This window comes from Coccinella septempunctata, chromosome 8, assembly GCF_907165205.1.
Source record: "Coccinella septempunctata chromosome 8, icCocSept1.1, whole genome shotgun sequence".
Lineage (NCBI taxonomy): Eukaryota > Metazoa > Arthropoda > Insecta > Coleoptera > Coccinellidae > Coccinella > Coccinella septempunctata.
Window position 1 is genome coordinate 10978811 of NC_058196.1, and position 17190 is coordinate 10996000.

The 17190-nt window shown below is 37.9% G+C and overlaps 1 protein-coding gene across 2 annotated transcripts in view; it reads right to left on the reverse strand.

Annotated features, from left to right (window-relative positions):
- LOC123318930 (C3 and PZP-like alpha-2-macroglobulin domain-containing protein 8) overlaps nucleotides 1-17190 on the reverse strand; it is a 1198665-nt gene that overhangs the window by 405578 nt on the left and 775897 nt on the right. The window lies entirely within an intron of this gene.

Sequence of the window (17190 nt, forward strand, 5' to 3'; positions counted from 1 at the left end):
CGAAGATCATGGCTAATCGTCTGGTTCCACTCTTAGAAAAACTATTACCTGAATCCCAGTGCGGCTTTAGACCGGTAAAATTCTCTCGAAGATCATGGCTAATCGTCTGGTTCCACTCTTAGAAAAACTATTACCTGAATCCCAGTGCGGCTTCAGACCAAATCGAGGTACGGTGGACCTAATTTTTACACTGCGACAGTTACAAGAGAAGGCCCGTGAACAACAATCAAGGATTTATACAGCCTTCATCGATTTAAGTAAGGCATTCGACTCGGTGAATCGGAGAGCGCTATGGAAAATCATGAAACGTCTTGGAGTACCCGAAAAATTCTTAGCTGTGTGTAAAAGCCTTCATACCAACAACACCGCCAGAATACAGCATAATGGCTCTACAACCGACCATTTCCCAACCAACTCCGGAATAAAACAAGGCTGCGTATTAGCGCCTTTACTGTTCAATATTTTCACCATAGCCGTATCGATAATTGCAGATATGAGTATGCCCGTAAGAGGTGTTGGGATAAGATTCAGATTTGACGGAGGCCTGTTTAACCTGAAGCGCCTCAGAGCAAAAACCCGTACCAAGTTTATCACGGAACTTCAATATGCAGACGACTGCTCACTCATCGCTAGCAGCTCGGAGGATCTACAGATAATGTTGGACACCTATAAACATATATACGAAGCTTTAGGCCTTAGACTCAATATCGACAAAACTAAAATCCTGGTTAGTCCGCCAGAAAGCCTTCAAACAGATATCAGCCTGGAGAATGAAACTCTAGAACAGGTCGAGCAGTTCAAATACTTGGGAAGCTTCATAAATACTAGGGCTAATTTAGACACGGAAATACAAAACCGTATCAATTCGGCATCACGGGCATTCTGGAAGCTGAAGGACAGAGTGTTCCGAAATCACGACCTCAATCTGGAGACCAAGACAGCTGTCTACAAAGCAGTGGTCCTTCCAACGCTTCTTTACGGAAGCGAAAGCTGGACGCCCTACAGGCGACATATTAAACAGCTTGAACAAACGCAACAACGTCATCTAAGACAGATAATGCACATCAGATGGTTCCACAAAGTTTCGAATGCAGAAGTCTTGCAGCGCGCGAGTTGTACAACAATTGAGACTCAAGTAACGAGGGCCCGACTCAGATGGAGTGGTCACATTCTGAGGATGCAAGACACAAGACTCCCCAAAATAGCTCTATACGGCGAATTCACTGAGGGAGCCCGGAAACCAGGAGGCCAGTATAAGCGGTTTAAGGATAATAATAATAATAATAATATACTTTATTTTCATGGACAATGCATACATGTATTGTGTAGAAAATTGTCAGTAAAACAATCAGCTGGGGTATACAGCAAAGAACACTATACTAATAGAGTACATAGAAAAGACAAACAAGTAACAGTGCACCCTATTACACTAATTTCAAAAAATCATTCAATTTATAAAAACAGTTGACAAGGAGATAGCTCTTAAGACTTCTCTTGAAAATTACTTCACTACGGATACTTTTAATGTCATCAGGTAGTGAATTGAAAATTTTTTTTTCCCATATAATTCGGCGTATTGAGGGTTACATTATATTTATAGAAGGGAATATGGAGGTATTTATCCTGCCTTGTGGGTCTTTCACGCATAAGATCGTTGGTCGAAAACAGAGCTCGATTCTTGAAGACATAAACAGACATCTCAAAAATATACAAACATGCAAGAGGTAGAATTCTATATCTTGCAAAAAGTGGTCTACAGGAAACGAATTGGGAGACACCAGCAATCACTCGCAGTATCCTCTTCTGCGCGATAAACAGACTCGGAGCCAAGGATGAATTGCCCCAATATAGTAGGCCATACCTCAAACGTGACTCCACCTGCGCATGGTACATTAATACAAGCTGATCTGGAGCCAACACAGTTTTTAAATTACGAAACAGAAAACACTGCGAGCTTAATTTCGTTAAAAGAGACTCACAATGATCTCTAAAGCAAAGGGTGTCATCCAAAATCATTCCCAAAAACTTAAGAGAAGCAGTCTGAGGCAACGGCTCATCATAATCATTTAATTTTACCTCAAGCGGTTGAACTTGTTTCTGTCTATTGTGAAATCGCACAATTTGAGTTTTTCTAGGATTGAGACACAATTTATTTTTTATACACCAATTCAATGTGTGTTTCATTATTTCTGAACAAACATCACTGAGTCCGCTATCACTCCCGTCACTGACAACAAAAGAAACATCATCTGCATACTTTACCATAGAGACCCCCACTGGGTCAGCTCCCAAAAGTGGCAATTGATCTAGATCATTAACGTAGATGACAAATAGAATAGGCCCCAACATTGAACCTTGGGGAACCCCGATATTTACCTCTCTTTTTTGAGAAGGATACACTACATCAATCCCTAAAATTAGTTAATGCCAATCATAACTGGGAACAACTAGCGTCAGACAGGTCACAGTGGAGGTCTTTAGTACACAGTTATAGTGGAGAATCGAGAAGGATACAGCGGCGGCCAGATCTGATTGGTGACTATCCATGCCCTGAGTGTGGAAGGATCTGTAGGTCACGGTTGGGTCTCTTCAGTCACAGGAAGGCACACAGTCGTAACTAGCCCTAATTACACGTCTGTTCGCATTTTTTTTTTTTTTTTTTTTCTTCTTTTTGTAGATTTATTCCCGGTAACGGGATACAGCAATGAATGAATGAATCTGGTATTTCCCTGAACGATATACTTCTAACTTGTTATGGTTTAGGCAAATTCAAGTTAATCCTACTCAAAGGTTTCTTCTGAATATTCTTTGGCGTGACAAGCCACAGGAAGAATTGAAGTGTATAGAATTCTCTACTGTGACTTATGGCACAAACTGTGCTTCGTTTCTTGCCACTAGAGTATTGAAGGAGGCCTCCATTCAAAATGCTTCAAGATTTCCTATGGCTGCTGAAGTCCTCAAATACCAAACTTATGTCGATGATGGGTCTGAAATGGAAACCAGATGCTGACTCGTTTGGTATTTCTATTCCAGTAAAATCCCTCGTGGCACCAATGACAAAAAGAAAGGTTTTGTCGATATTATCGCAGTGCTATGATCCTCTTGGATTTCTGTTCCCTCTAATAGTCAGAGGTAAGCTTCTTATACAGAGACTCTGGAGCAGCAAAATAGACTGGGACGCTCCTGTCATCGACCAGTCTTTTCTTCAAGATTGGAGCCAGTTCGCTAATGACTTCAATTTATTGAAAAATTTGAATATTCCCAGGTATTTCTTCCTAGGCAAAACTGTGAAACTAATAGAATTTCATGGATTCGCAGATGCCAGCTTGAGGGCTTATGCAGCTTGTGCCTATATTCGGACAGTATATATAGATAACACGGTCTCGTGTTTCCTGATTTCTTCTAAGTCCAGAGTAGACCCTCTCAAAACTGTCACCTTACCCAGACTGGAGCTGTGTGCGATGCTCCTTCTTTCACAGTTGACAGACAAACTGTTGAACATATTCAAAACTCGATTTCATGTCGACTCTGTGGTTCTCTGGTCTGACTCTGAAATAGCTCTTAATTGGATAAAATCTCACTCTTCTCGTTGGACTATCTTTGTCGCCAACAGAGTGGCACAAATTCAGGAACTGACTAAAAATTTCACTTGGTGTCATGTTCGATCAGAGAATAATCCTGCTGATCTTCCTTCTCGAGGTGTTCTTATGTCGGACCTCCTCCACATGCAGCTCTGGTGGAATGGTCCAGAGTTTCTTTCGGACTCAGCTTGGAAATATTCATATATGCCAGAAATCGAGGTTCCGGTAATGGAAGTTTCGGAAGAAAGAAAATTGATTCTCGTGTCTTCCATCATGTCGTATCAAAACAATTATTGGGACTCCTGGTTTAACAAGTACTCTTCTTTCTCAAGGCTACAAGGAGTGATAGCTTATTGTCTTCGTTTTCATCATAACGTCAGGAGTGATGACAAATGGTATGGCTCTCTTCAAGTACATGAGCTGAATGCAGCTCTCAAACTTGTGGTGAAGGTGCTCCAGCACATTCATTTCCACAAGGAAATCCAGGATTTAAAGAACCAGAAACCTATACGTGATAAACAGTTAGCTTAACTGAATATCTTTCTTGATGAACACGAAATTTTACGTGTTGGGGGAAGACTCAAAAATGCAGAAATTCCTTACGATCAGAAGCATCCTATGTTGTTACCTTCTCGCAACTATGTAGTGTCTCTCATGCTTAAACAGAAGCATGAATCTCTAGGTCATGCAGGTGCTCAAAATGTTTTATCAAACTTCAGGTTGAGATTCTGGCCACTCGATGGTCTCCGAGAGGTAAAAAGGATCTCAAGGAATAGTATCTTGTGTTATCGTTTTAGAGCACAGCCTACTCATCAGTTGATGGCAGACTTACCAAGAGACAGAGTATTAGAATCACGCTGTTTCAGTCGAGTTGGATTGGATTATGGTGGTCCATTTGTCATCAAATCTTCGAACTTGAGAAAGGCACCACTTGTTAAGGCATACATAGCGGTCTTTGTATGTATGAGCACAAAGGCTGTTCACTTAGAAATGGTAACAAATTTGTCTTCTGAGCAATTCATCATGACTTTGAAAAGATTCATTGCCCGAAGAGGAAATCCTTCTACCATATACAGCGATAATGGTACGAATTTTGTCGGAGCCAGAAATCAGTTATATGACCTTTTCAAGGTATTTAAAGACGGCAAATTCCAAGAATCCATAAAAGAATTTGCATCTCAAAATGAGATTGAATTTAAGTTCATACCCCCCAGAAGTCCTCATTGGGGTGGTGTCTGGGAAGCAGCAGTTAAAAGCACAAAGCATCGCCTAAAAAGATTGATTGGTGAAGCACACTTTACGTTCGAGGAATTTTACACTGTGTTAGTTCAGATAGAGTCTATTCTGAATTCACGTCCTCTCTGTCCCTTATCAAACGATCCCAATGATGTTCAAATATTAACACCTGGACATTTTCTGATTGGAGCGAGCTTGACTGCCCCTCCAGAAAGGGACGTAACAAAGATCAAAGAAAATCGACTGACACGTTGGCAGAGAATTAGCCAAGTGACCCAAACCTTCTGGAATAGTTGGAGAGTTGATTACCTCAACAGACTGCAGAATCGCCCAAAGTGGTTTCATCCAGAATTGCAAATAGGCTCCTTAGTCCTTCTGAAGGACGAGGAAACCCCACCTTTAAAATGGCCATTGGCCAGAGTGCTGGAAGTTTTTCCGGGAAGGGATAAAAGAATTCGAGTGGTGAAACTTAAAACAGCTGATGGCATATTCACAAGAAGCATCGCTAAGCTATGCCCACTCCCCATTCCAGAGACGCCTGATAGTTAAGGTTTCCTTCCAATAATAAGTGTGTTTTCTATTGCCTTCATAAATAATGGTTCCCCTCATATTCTTTCTCCTTAGGGTTTTATTTTTCATTTTTTTTACTTTTTTGGTAGGTCTTGTTTTTCTTGAAGTTAAAAAACTTCAACGGGCGGGAGTATGTTGCGATAAAAAACGCAACCAAGGAACGAACGAAAGTTCCTAGGGATCTTGCCGCGTACCTGCTTCCCAAATATGCCCATATACGGTAATGAGCTGAATCCGCAAATATCATTGGTTGTCACACATGTGACGCAAAACTTCCCCAGACGCTCTTCCAAGGGATGGACCGCGGTACCCACGCCACATTTAGCCGAGAATTACTCAAGAAACAAAGGCGTTCGACCCAAGCACCACAGGGGTGCAGTTCTTATTGGCATTATCTTTCATTTAGTTTTGTTCTTCTCTCGTTGTTTCGTTCAAAAGTCTTCAAAACTGTGATAAGCAGTGTGTTTCGCTTATCATCATTTTTTATCCTTACTTGTGAAAAGTAATCAGTGAACCGTGTCCGACTGAATCACCAGTACAACTGAGTTTGGCCGAGTATCTAAGCAGATAGTTTAAGCAGAGTTTAGGTTCCCAAAACACAGGACACTCCTATCGATCAAAAAGAGGACAATTAGTTTCGACCCGAAGGTCTCAACCAGGCGATTGGAGTATACTTTGAACTGCCGGCAACCTGCAATAAATCTAAAGCTAAGGGATATAAGGTCAGAAAATTCCATTTACTCATTCAGCGGTTCCGAGCTAGGAACGTGAAAAAACCCAGTTTCTAGTAACACTGATGTTTTTGCTCAAATAATGTAAATAATTTAAGTTAGTTTGACTGTAAATATAATTGTTACGAGTTAAATTAACCGTCTTTCATTATCCTTGCAATACGATCTCTACCAAGTTACATTTCTAGACTCCGCAATTCTGCGTAACCAGTGACAAGGTAGCTCACTGTTCTTCTTTAAGCGAGTGAAGATTATTATTCTAATCTTGCGTTCGCAACATCTCTTCATAAACTTTTTAGGGTTTTCACTCCCAATCTCTGAAACAAAATCAATTAAAAAGTTTATGAAGAGATGCAAAATCCTCCCAAAATAAATTTCAATCGATATCTAAGTGAATTGTGTGTGCAAAATTAGTGAACTGTGTAAATAATTGACTGACTGACTTCACCCCGTTTTTTGTTGTGATAATAGAGTGCAAGGTGCATTTTTACGTGATTATGGATTCATAATCTGCAGAAGGGAGTATTCAAACATGGTGGAGAAGCATGTACGAGAGAGGTACCAGATGCTTACAGCGAGAGGAAACTGAATAAAGACTCACTTCATATATTCTAGGCTCCTGATAATTTTAATTTCATTTACATCTTGTTATTCCGTATATAGGTATAATTATGCCATATACATATTATATTTCATGAATAAAAGTTTTGTTTGATTTTATCAATTTTTTATTGGAGTATACCGACTAACGAAAATAATTGAATCTAGAATAATAATTGATAGGAATTCCTTAAACTTAAACATATACCTTCTTCAAGGAGTCAAAAGAATTTGAAAATTCGATTATGCAGGTTGAAGGGACATTTCATAATTATATATGTTAGAATTAATAAAACACGTGGTTGATACTTTTTATTCACAAAGTAAGATGGCGGTCGGTTATCTAGCACGTGGAGGTGCTCTAACACAGGGTCAGGTACAAAGCGTATCGCCCGACAAGATAGTTCAAGTAATAGTCTGTTCGGCCTGTGCAAAAGAGAGAGCAGGTAACATTGGAGCACAGAGTTCACAGAGCATAGGTTCTATACTCTTATTCTTCCTTCGACATTCGTCGTCGGACATTATCAGTATATTTTAAGGGGGGTCAAATTAACATTTGCTAACACGGCCATACTGACCACTGAAACGTCCTCGTTTCACTTACTAGGCATAAACAATATCTTAATATCAAACAACATTGTTAAAGGGTGCTTGTAAACATAAAACAGTTGAATCTTTGTGTACATGGCTCTGTTTGATGCGCTGGCTCGCGCTGCGGCATTATTATAGGTGGAAAAAAGAGCCAAGCGAGAAAAAAACCACCACCGCTTACTGTTTACAGATCAAGTTAACAAAACACTTTGAATTTCAAAAGTTGATAAAATTGTCATTTACAACATATAAACTGTTAAATTAGGTTTGTGACATTGCACATAAGTTAGCCTCTACTAGGGACTCCCGTCCGGGCCTTACTTGTCAATTGCACAGAAGTTAGCCTCACTAGCGACCTCCCGTCTATGCCTTACTTGTCAATATCACAACTGTGAAATTGCACAGAGGTTAGCCTCAACTAGGGACTCCCGTCCGGACCTTAGTTGTCAATTGCACAGAAGTTAGCCTCACTAGCGACCTCCCGTCTAGGCCTTACTTGTCAATATCACAACTGTGAAATTGAACAGAGGTTAGCCTCAACTAGGGACTCCCGTCCGGACCTTACTTCTCAATTGCACAGAGTTAGCCTCACTAGCGACATCCCGTCTGGGCCTTACTTGTCAATTTTACATATTCGTATTTAAAGTACCGAAAACTTATCATGGAATTTCAAGTGCTTTGGAAAACATTCAACATAAAATGAAAATGAGACAATACAATGGATAATAACATAACAATAAGAATCTCATAAGGAACAGTATAGAACATAAAATTTGATGGACATGAGAATATTTCACTTCATCATGGCGCATCATTGAAACTAGCACTCACTCATCACTATTTGCTTTTTTAGGCCAAGATCTCATTGGTTCTATTCTGGACTCCTACTCTTCTCAAGGCATATAGATCGTTTGGTAGGACTGCTTGCACTTCGAAAGGTCCAATAAATGTTGGCTTCAGTTTTTCTTCATTCGATAGCTACCTTCATGGAAATTTTCTGATTAACATCAATCGGTAACCTAACCTGATGTTAGAGACCTGCCAGCGTTATACTATACTCCTGGATTGCTCAACGGGAACATTTTACATTCTTGAGAGCGCTTGTCTTGTGTAAATCTTCATAAGAATTCACGTACAAAACAGATCAAACTTTTGCAATTGGTTTTGATTTTCCTGAAACATAACAAAGCGCCAGTATCTTATTTTCACTAGGTATGTTTCGACTAAGTTAGTCGACTCGCTTGAAAATTTTTGTTATTTGACAATATTCGATTTATTCAATACTTTACTAATCGCTCGTCCAATCCTGACAAGTCTATATTCAAATCTAATGTGCTAATTGATTGTTACGAACACTGGGTAACTAAAGTTTAACTGAACTTGTTTCTTTCTTTTTCTTAACAAAATAAAAATCTTCAGTATGTCCCTTTCTATCACAGAAATTACATTCAAGACTGGAATTTTCAGTATTAGAATTAAAACAACGTTTCTTTACAATAATCTAACTTTCTATGCCTAAATTTTTCACAGTTCCTACAATTCCCATGAAAGGTTTTGTCTGATTCTGTTTTCAGTAGCTGCTTCATTTTTCTAGTTTTCTACTATTATCTGAACTAATATGGAGCGTCGGAATCCTATGAAGAAGGCAATTTCAGCTGCTGCATTTCATTCTTAGGTTCTTGCATTAATAATCTATTCTTAACTTCTACATTAGTGATATCATGTGCTATCAAGCTCAACACTTTTTCCCACGGAAACTTTTCACAAAGTTTCCTGATCGAATTCAACTTGGCATGAGCATACTCTACTAACGAACTTAAATTTGCACTACTTATCAACATGCTAGCTTTAAGCCTCGTGGCCGGAGTTCCTTTCTCAGGGAACGCTATCTCTAAATTCCTAGAAAATGTTGACCAATTTCTAACTATCGGTTTCCAATTTTGATAAATTTTTGGCTGCACGGCCTTTCAGGGCTTGCCCACAACAGTATCAGACGTACCTGTTTACGAATTTAATTTGATCAACTTCCTCAATCCACTCCTTGGTTGAAAAGGATGTATCGTCGGGGACAAACTGGGCTAACGATAATTATGCCAGGCCCGGATCTACGATTTTTTCTGACCGGGGCAAAAATTCATGATGGCGCCTGGCGCCCCCCCCCCTTCCAAGGTTCGTAGGAAAAATCTAATTGCATATTCGTCATCGCTTTCAACCCGAGTTATTTTTTTACACTTTGGGAAAAAAATCACTCTTATTTTTTTCCCATTGTTCCATCAAAAGATATTTTTTCTCATTATTCCTTTAAAAGTTATTCTTTTCCCAAAATACTCCCAAAAATTGCATATTCGTAATCTACGACCTCGAATTAGTAAAGAAAATGACTCGGGTTGCCATCGTTCGAAAAATAAAAAAGTTTTTGTTTACAAGAATGTCGTTTGCAACCCGCCCTCGTCTATCGTTTTTACCCGCGCTTCATGAACGAAATTATTCCGAACAGAAATTTATTTTTTTAGCTACATATGTCGACCCGGATCATTTTACATATCAATTCAAGGTCGAAGATCACGAATATGCAATTAGATTTTTGGAGGATCAGTATTTTGAGAACTGAATCACTTTTAGTTCAAAATTTCGGAAATATTGGTCAACCTTGAGGAGCTGTAGCAGCTAGAAAAAAGGCACTAGTCATATGCTGTTTTTTTTTTGGGATGAATTGGTTCTTTGCAAATACAAAAAACCACACTTCATTCATCTATCACGAACACATCAGATTTTATGAATTTTTTCGCGAAGGTCCAAAATTTCCGATTTTCCATCGACCATAACTTGAAAAAAGATTTTTTTTAAATATCTGTTTGCATATTCGTGTTCTACGTCCTCGAATTAGTGTAGAGAATGAATTCGGTTTTGATCAGAGACCAAAAATGTTCTTCAAAAAATCGCCCACTCTGTATATATTTCATTTTGTGATAACATTTTGAAACATTCAATTTCGTGAAACTTTAGTATGAGACATTTTTTTGTACCTCTCTTACGGCCTGTTTCATAATCAAACCTAAAGTCGCTTTAATTTTAAAGCTTCCTTTAACCCTACTAAAAATGACACTAAAGGAAGCTTTAAGCTTAAAGTGACTTTAAATTTAAGGGGGCTCATATTATGGTGAAAAACTCGGTACATCTATGGAAAATTTGAAAAAATTTCAATCTTACCGATTTCCACCAAAATTGGTGTTTTTACTAAGGCATAGATTACGAATATGCAAACAGAATTATGCTGAAAGGATTAGTTTTTAAGTTATGGTCTATAGAAAATCGGAAATTCTGGCCCTTAGTTCCAGATGAGAAGGCGATGAGTCGGCAGGCAAAGAAATTACTGCTGGCGATGCAGTGTGAACATATCAGATCTTTCAACCTATTTCACCCAAGTGTGGCGGTCATTCGTAGATGACTGAATAATATGCAGTTAATTGAATCCCTCATTGATTTTAGGCATAGTGATGATTTATCATTTTTCCATTTTACACTTTCCATTTTAGAACAAGGAAATTGATTTTTTCCGAGAAAATTAAAAGTAAAAAAATTTTAACCTCTGGTTGATTTTGGCGCCCCCTTGAGCTGGCGCCCGGGGCAAGCGCCCCGCTTGCCCCCCCCTAGATCCGGGCCTGAATTATGCGGTCACCACGTGGTCGGTGTCGTTCCTTAAACTAAACATGTTGGCTAGCAACTCCATCATCTTCATTTGAAGTTGGGCCTGGTTCTCCATTATCCGCATTACCGAAATGGCTTCACTTTCTTCGGGAGCTTTGTTGAGATTTTGCTGGTCCATTTCGGCTTATTCTTGTAGATTCTCACAAAACACAAACGATTTTCACTCACAAAATAGGATCCTCAATTTATTTTCTCGAAAGAAGAAATATACCGACTAACGAAAATAATTGAATCTAGAATAATAATTGATAGGAATTCCTTAAACTTAAACATATACCTTCTTCAAGGAGTCAAAAGAATTTGAGAATTCGATTTTGCAGGTTGAAGGGACATTTCATAATTATATATGTTAGAATTAATAAAACACGTGGTTGATACTTTTTATTCACAAAGTAAGATGGCGGTCGGTTATCTAGCACGTGGAGGTGCTCTAACACAGGGTCAGGTACAAAGCGTATCGGTCAAATTAACATTTGCTAACATATATAATTCAGTATCTGAAGACTCCTTTCATCACCGATATATAGATTATATCAAGCGAAAATTTCTTATTTGCACAATGGATACTCTGTTTATATCTAGGAAACTTCTGTGCACAGAATATTGTTTCGCAAGTTTCGATATTGTAACTGCATAATGACTGCTGCACACAAAGTGCAGCGTATCGCCCGACAAGATAGTTCAAGTAATAGTCTGTTCGGCCTGTGCAAAAGAGAGAGCAGGTAACATTGGAGCACAGAGTTCACAGAGCATAGGTTCTATACTCTTATTCTTCCTTCGACATTCGTCGTCGGACATTATCAGTATATTTTAAGGGGGGTCAAATTAACATTTGCTAACATATATATAATTCAGTATCTGAAGACTCCTTTCATCACCGATATATAGATTATATCAAGCGAAAATTTCTTATTTGCACAATGGATATTCTGTTTATATCTAGGAAACTTCTGTACACAGAATATTGTTTCGCAAGTTTCGATATTGTAACTGCATAATGACTGCTGCACACAAAGTGCAGCTTGCCGTACAGTTCTTGCACATCTACTGCTACATTTAAAGTGCAGCTTGCTGTACAGTTTGAGCACAGTGACTACTGCATATAAAATACGGCTTGCTGTACAGTTTTTGCACAGTGACTTCTGCATATTATAAACTACAGCTTGCTATACAGCTTCTGCACAGTGACTACTGCATTCAAAGTGCAGCTTACTGTACAGTTTTTGCACAGTGACTACTCCCAGCGAGCACTAAAACATCTCAGAGATGTTAAAAGTAAGAGATTTCGAGACATTGAACATCCACTGCGATGTTCTGTTTATACATGAATAGAACTTTTATAGAACAGCCAATGTCCGCCGCAGGCGGCTATTATATGGATGTCCCTGGGATGTCACAGAAAGAACTACTCAAAAGTTTTTTGATAGCCTTTTCATGTACACAATAGAACATTTCTAAAGCGCTTTGCGCACACGAAATCGCTGTTTGTAAGACTTTATATGAAATTCTTGTGAGAGGCCTTTTTTCTTTCATTTAAATGTTTGAGGATACCACATTCAATTTTAAATGAACTACAAAGTTTTTAAATGAAATACAGAATACCCAGCGAGCACGAACATCCCTAGGATGTTTTGGGATGTTTCGAAAATGTTGGCATGAGGATGTTTCTTTGAAACGTAATATGCACTTCCCAAAGAGGTCTCCAAAGGCTATTGGAAATCTTTATTTGTTCTGATCTGTGCCATCTGTGGCATTTCTTCGTCTACCTAGTCTACAAATCACCAATCAACTTTCAACTCCGAACAGTCCACAGTCCAAACTACGAAGAAAGTGGAAATGGCGGCAAAATGAAATAGGTGAATTGTATATTGTTTATTTGGAATAAACCTCCCAAGGCGACGCCAAGAGAAGATATCCACACGTTTACATTATTTTCAGCACGTCAGTACCTCTCAGTAGGTAGACGAAGAAATGCCACAGATGGCACAGATCAGAACAAATAGAGATTTCCAATAGCCTTTGGAGACCTCTTTGGGAAGTGCATATAACGTTTCAAAGAAACATCCTCATGCCAACATTTTCGAAACATCCCAAAACATCCCAGGGATGTTTGTGCTCGCTGGGCTGCATTCGAAGTGCAGCATACTGTACAGTTTTTGCATAGTGACTACCGCATTTAAAGTACAGCTTGCTGTATAGTTTTAGCAAGTAACTGGTGCATTTGAAGTGCAGCTTGCTGTACAGTAATTGCAATACCATCGCTGTTTTTGAAGTGCAGCTGTGACTGTATGTCAAATGCATTTTGTACTGTACAGTAACTGAACAGTCCAGCGGACATATACGGTCCTTTTTGGCGCAGTTACTGCATTACAATCACTGCAGTCAAGCGAGGCAACGATTCACAGTTTTTGTTCAGTGACTGAATTTCAGTGTTTGCTGGAGATGGATCAATATACAGGGTTTGGATAAAGTTTGGCACCAAATTAATATCTTTAAAACAAAACGGGCGATATTTTTCAAATTTGGCAGCTTAGTGTAATGGACCACAATGCATCTGATGAGCATATTTTCCTTCAATGAGATACTTCCGGTTTAACCGGAAATGACAAAACTTTTTTTATTTAAATGGGACAGCCTGTATGTTTCTGAAGATTCTGAAAGTGCACCTTGTTTTGGATCTGTCCATATCGGGTTCCATGTAAAAATTATCTGTAAAAAGAAGAAATTCAGTCTTTTTGTACATTTGAGAAAAAATCCATTCAAATAAATAAATCGTTGTTATTTGTATCAATAGTGAGAAATGAAACGAAATACTTTGTATTAGATAACTGTTTCTGCTTTTCATGACGTATTCTTTATGAAAATCTATAAAAAGAAGAAATACAGGGCTTTTACTAGTAGAAAAAATTTATTGAAAATAATTTAAAAAAAAATCATTTTAAATGTTCGAAGTGCTTGCCATTCACCTCCTGACAATATGCCAGTCATTACCGTCCGTTCCGTTTTAAATATATTAATTTGGTGCCAAACTTTATCCCAACCCTGTATGTATCCCATACACAATCTTACACTCACAGAGAATAATGCAATGTACATGTGTATCAAATTATTTAACTTTTTTACAACACAACTTTATAGACATCCTCCTCATAAGTGAGTCACATTTCACTGATAGGTCATACTTCAACATACCAAATTACATCACCTACTCTACCAACCACCCAGACAACACAGCACACGGCGGAACAGCAATTCTAATTAAAAACACAATAAGCCACTATGTAATGCCAGAAACAAAGTTGATCACCTTCAAGCTACTTCGGTCAAAGTAAGAATGTTCTCCTATGAATTGACAATATCAGTTGTCTATTGTCCCCCTAAACACAATCTGAAAATTAACCACTATAGAGATTTCTTTACCACATTAGGCACAAAATTCTTTGTCGGAGGAGATTTTAACAGTAAGAATACTCTCTGGGGCTCACGATTAACCACCACCAAGGGACGAGAGCTGGCCAAATTGTTGCATGAAAAAAATTACTCCTTCTTGTCTACTGGAAGTCCTACATACTGGCCCAGTGATCCGAATAAAACACCTGATCTACTAGATTTTTTTATAACAAATGGAATAGATTCATCATATATGGATGTATGTTCAAGCTATGACCTATCATCAGATCATACTCCAGTAATAGCGTCACTGAGCACCTTGATAATCAATAAAAAGTCTCCACCAAAACTACATAATCGAAAAACCAACTGGGTTGAATACCGCAAATTAATTCATGAACGGGTCTCTCTTTCCTTGAGACTGAAGGAAAAAAAAGAAATCGAAGAAGCACTTGATTCATTTACAACTATACTCAAGGATGCAGCCATCCAAAGTACTCCAAGAAGTTGCAATGACAACAAACCAGAACCAATACCATTAGAAATTAAAAAGCTCATTGCTGAAAAACGCAAAATAAGATCTAGATGGCAAAAGACACATGCTCCTGCAGACAAAACAGCATTCAATAATATAAGCAATAAACTTAAAAATAGGCTAAGAGAATTGAAGGAAGAATCATTCAATATATATATCACCGGATTGAACCGATACGACAACTCAATATGGAGACCTATAAAATCCAAGGTAAAGCCAACAGAACAAAATGTCCCAGTGAAAAACTCAACTGAAACCAATGCTAGATGGGCTAGAAGCGAAAAAGAAAAGGCGAAATTGTTTGCACATTACCTGACAGAGGTATTCAAACCAAATGACCAGGACATTGCTGAAATTGTTGAGGAAAATATTTCTAACATCCCTACAGAAACTCAAAATATAAAGTTCTTAACACCTAAAGAAGTATACAAAGAAATCACTCATCTGAACCTTAAAAAGGCACCAGGTATTGATGGAATAACTGCAAAGATGATCAAAGAACTGCCTAGAAAAGGGATTGTCATGGTAACCTACATCTTTAATGCTATATTGAGACTCGGGCACTGGCCTAGATCACTGAAAACAGCAGAAGTACACATGATACTGAAACCGGGAAAGAATCCACACGAAGTAACATCATATCGACCCATAAGCCTTCTGCCAATAATCTCGAAAATATTGGAAAGATTATTACTTCAGAAAATAAACGCCGAAATTCCCATAGATCATTGGATTCCTTCACATCAATTCGGATTCAGACATGGTCACTCAACTGTCCAACAAACGCATCGAATAACGCAAACCATAAACCAAGCGTTTGAAAAGAAGCTATACTGTACTTCAGTCTTTCTGGATGTGAGTCAAGCGTTCGATAAAGTATGGCATTCAGGACTCCTATTCAAGATAAGAAATATTCTTCCTCTAAAATTCTTCAATATACTGAATTCATACCTTACAAACAGACAGTTTAGAACTAGAGTTGGGCATGAAGTATCAGATTATTGTCCCATTCAAGCTGGAGTCCCACAAGGAAGCGTGCTGGGCCCGTTCCTTTACCTTCTTTATACCTCGGATCTACCAATAACAGCTCACACTACAACAGGAACATTTGCTGATGACACAACAATAATGGCAGCACATGAAGACCCAGCAACAGCGACTAAACTAGTACAAGAACACCTAGACAAATTACAAATCTGGATGAAAAAGTGGAAAATAAAAATAAATGAAACCAAATCACAACAAGTAGACTTTACACTGAGAAAGCAACATTGTCCTCCAATCAAATTGAACAACATAATAATTCCACAAACTACATCAGCAAAATACCTAGGCTTTCATCTAGACACTAGACTAACCTGGAGGGAACATATTATCAAAAATCCAACCAGACTTTACATGAAGACCTAAATATACCATACGTTGAAGAAGTCATCAAGCATAGAAGCAAACATCACCACGCAAGAATGGAAAACCACTCAAATATTTTACTCCAACCCTTACTGGCAAACACCTTATCAAGAAGATTGAAGAGACATTGGCCAGCTGATTTAATGGAATAATGAGATTCTCTCACTGGAGATAATCTCCCCGCTCTATTCAAGTCACTTGACTACTTGTTAACACATTAACTTATAGAATACTATTCTGATTGTTAATAATTATTGAGATTAATAAAAAAAAAAAAAATTATTTAATGCTCTTTCAAAACAATTTTGTTATATAAGCAATGATAAGGTTTTTATTGAAGAGTTGTGTTCATTTATCCTGAAATGTGAACCATATAATGTGCAGGAATATCTTGACTGCTGCAAATGTAATGGTAGCTATGGTTCAATTGATTTTTTGACATTTTTTCTATGTATTTTCATGTGTGTATACTATGAAATGAATAACTCTATCTATCTACCTATCGTCAGTTTTCCTGTAAAAATGGACAAATAATCAATATATTTGCATATGTTCTTATTGATTTCAATTTATTAACGAATTAATAATGGAAGCACAAGTTGAATTGAAAAGCTATCTCGATTCAGAAAAATTTTATTGAGAAATAAAAATATTAATTGAAAAAAATATATTGATGAAAGATGAACACCTTGAGAAAAAAAATTAAAAGTATTATTACAAAAAAAACATAAATCTTCATAAATAATGAAATAGAAAAATAGAGAAAGAGAAATTCATACAAATATTTGTAGAAATGCATTATTTTCTCTGTATCTTAATTCAGAAACATATTATTGAA